The sequence below is a fragment of the Hipposideros armiger genome, unplaced genomic scaffold (assembly GCF_001890085.2).
Source record: "Hipposideros armiger isolate ML-2016 unplaced genomic scaffold, ASM189008v1 scaffold_11, whole genome shotgun sequence".
NCBI classification, from domain to species: Eukaryota; Metazoa; Chordata; class Mammalia; order Chiroptera; family Hipposideridae; genus Hipposideros; species Hipposideros armiger.
The window spans coordinates 6453042-6456093 of record NW_017731361.1 but is presented as its reverse complement, the minus strand read 5'-3'; the positions used below and the strand labels follow the sequence as shown (position 1 = coordinate 6456093).

Sequence of the window (3052 nt, the reverse complement as noted above, 5' to 3'; positions counted from 1 at the left end):
GTGTGTGTGTGTGTGTGTGTGTGTGTGTGTGTGTATGGAGTGTAATCGCCATCACTTTTCATCCAAGTAATCAGAGGGAAGAGATCCGGTCTATAAAACTCTGCAATTGCACCCACAAATAGCATGCAAAAGCAGCCTTTTTGGTGAGTGCTTTCAAAGTCCCATTGACTGGTTACTGCTGGTAAATGCCACCATCAGATCACTTCACGGGTGGAAATGAAACATGCACATTGACTCTCAGGCTACTCAGGAAATACCAGCTGGAGCCTGGCTCCTATTCAGTTACACTGAAGCAAATGCAGGAGACGGGCGGGGGCAATTGAGAGAGAGGACAGTGTGGTCTCCTGTGACCACTTATAAAGTATTCCCAAATTTCAACCTGTGGGAAAAGGCTGACTTTGGAAGCAGATGAGAAGGAAAAGTCACCCAGAACTTGTTCGTCACTAATGTGGAGAAGCAAATTAGAGCATGAATCTAGTGTGCTGAATTCCCAAACACAGCCAATTTCATTGTCATGGTAGTGAGTCCTCCCATCCTGTACTACAGCAGGATACAACTGGGGAACATTAGTGAAGGAGCCTACAACTTGGAGTCACTGGAAAAACCACTACAGGATCTATCAGCATTAAGGAGAGAGTGAAGCATTATACTGTAGGTCAAGTATAAATATCTGGCTACCTAAATTTAAAGCTTTGGGTAGAGTTTGAAGACAAAATGTATGGCAGGTCTTGTTCTAAATTGTACTCATGATGTATCAAGGAGAAAAGAAAGTCTATTAGTAACAGACAGTAAAGAATTAGGCAAAATGCAGGCATGCTGAGGCTCTGTGATTAGTGTTCATCTAGGAGACATGGAATATCAAATAAAGAGGCTTTTAGTTACAAACAAAAAAAAAGTGGGCAAAATGGCAGTCATACAAAGCTCAAAGAAGAAACTACATGGATGTAGTCTCAGAAAGCAAAGAAGTGATCATGAGGTGAGTCCAGCAAACATGGATGCTTTGACCAGAAGAGAGCCTAAAACACAGTGATAGAAAGGCTCTTGATCACTGCAGTGATTATGGTAGAACCATAAAGTAATCAATTTTATGGTTCAGACTTGGTCTACCCCACTAACACACAGCCTAGACCAGTGGTTCTTAAAGTAGGGTCCCAGAAAAATGATCAATGTCCTCCAAAGATGCAAATCCTTTCTTCAGTTCATGAGCAAATGGCATACTCTTTGAAATACTTTTATTTTTACATATAACTAAAGATGACCTACTGTGGGAAATCATTAGTGCTTAATAAAATATGGTATTCATAAACAAAAATTAACCCACTATTACTATTTAGAGGTCGGGGGTTACAGATTACATTGCAAAATGCAAAGCTCCTGTTCTGCACAGGTACCTACAGCGAGCTGGAACTGCCACAATTTTAAAGTGGAACGCTGTGCTGACAGCATGCCAAAGTATTTACTGAGTGTTTACTATGTGTCAACCACAGTGCTCAGTGCGGGTGACAAAATGGTAAACGGAGATGGCATAGTCTCTGCCTTCACAGAGTTTATGGAAGAGCACCTCACTATTATCTAAGTTGGTCCTGATTTTAAATGATGTTATTCTTGATTATAATAAATTACTATCTATTAATCTTTAGTATCAATTTGTGTTTTGTATACTAGTGTAGTATGGGGATACAAATTTTAATGGAGATTAGACCTTTGATTTTTAAATAATGGACTAATTCATGATCAAATATAAACCATTCAATACTCCTAATTCTAAGATGTATATTCTGTACATAATCCACCCATCAATCTCCACACTCAGTGTGTTTGATAAAGTAAAATAAATTGTTTTCACTGAGTTCTTTTTCCACTGGAGAATGGCAATGAGTGGAGTAGAGATCCTTACTTTTCATATTTGAGAGTCCATTAAGAAAATAAATTATTAGGTTCTGACCATAGGTGTGTCATGCTTGGTGGTCCTGAATCATCAGTGGAATGCAGGACAGCGATTCCTAAATCTGTGTGCGTGACAGAATCCACAGACCACTTTATAAACATTCAAATTCAGGGGCCCTGTCTTATTAATGCTAAGTCAGTCTCTTGGCAGAGGAGCCTGGGAATATTCATATTTATTGAACTATCCAGGTACTTTTCAAACGTTGAATTTTGAGAAGCACTGGTAGAAAAGTTCACCATGATTAGAGAAAATATGTGAGTAATTTGAATCCCCGACTGCATCTGACCATGATGTTTTCTCACCATTCTCTCCTTTCCCTCCATGGATGTGGAGGCAAGACTGCACTGATCCTAAAGTTGGTTCTCTAGTCATGCCAAAACATGATGTGAGGTTCTACTGATCTGTTTTTTGTTTCTGTTGCTTGTGCTTTTGATGTCATAGCCAAGAAACCATTGTCAAAACCAAAGTCATAAAGCTTCCCCCCTATGTTTTCTTTTTTTTCGTTTTGTTTTGTTTTGTTTTTAAGCTGAGCCAACCTGCCACCTGTTGGCAGCTCGATGGCAACTCAGCTCGGGCCGGGAATTGAACCAGCAACCCTGTTGCTCAGAGCTCACACTCTTGAGTGAGCTCTTAACCAACTGAGCCACTCAGCTGGCCCTCCCCCTATGTTTTCTGCTACAAGTTTTACAGTTTCATATCTTAAGTCTTTAATCCAGTGAGTTGATTTTTTGTGAATGGTGTAAGAAAATGACCCAATTTCATTCTTTTGCATGTGGATATCCAATCTTCCCAACACTATTTGTTGAAGAGATTGTACTTTCCCTAATGTGTATTCTAGGCACCCTTATTGAAGATCAGTTGACTATATATGGTGGAGTCCACTTGAAAAATCTCTATTCTGTTCCACTGATCTATGTGTGTTCTTATGCCAGCACCATACATACCATTGTAATTACTTTAGCTTTGCAATGTCTTTTGAAACCAGGAAGTGTGATGCCTCCAGCTGTGGACTTGTTCAAGAATCCTTTAACTGGGCCGGCCGAGTGGTGCGATGGTTAAGAACTCGCTTGGGATGCCAGAGGGCCCCGGTTCGGATCCCACATA

General features: G+C 40.2%; 1 protein-coding gene across 3 annotated transcripts in view; it reads right to left on the bottom strand.

Moving 5' to 3' along the window:
• The window catches only part of KCTD16 (potassium channel tetramerization domain containing 16), a 257181-nt gene that overhangs the window by 129755 nt on the left and 124374 nt on the right, over positions 1-3052 (bottom strand). The gene's annotated exons all lie outside the window — the stretch shown is intronic.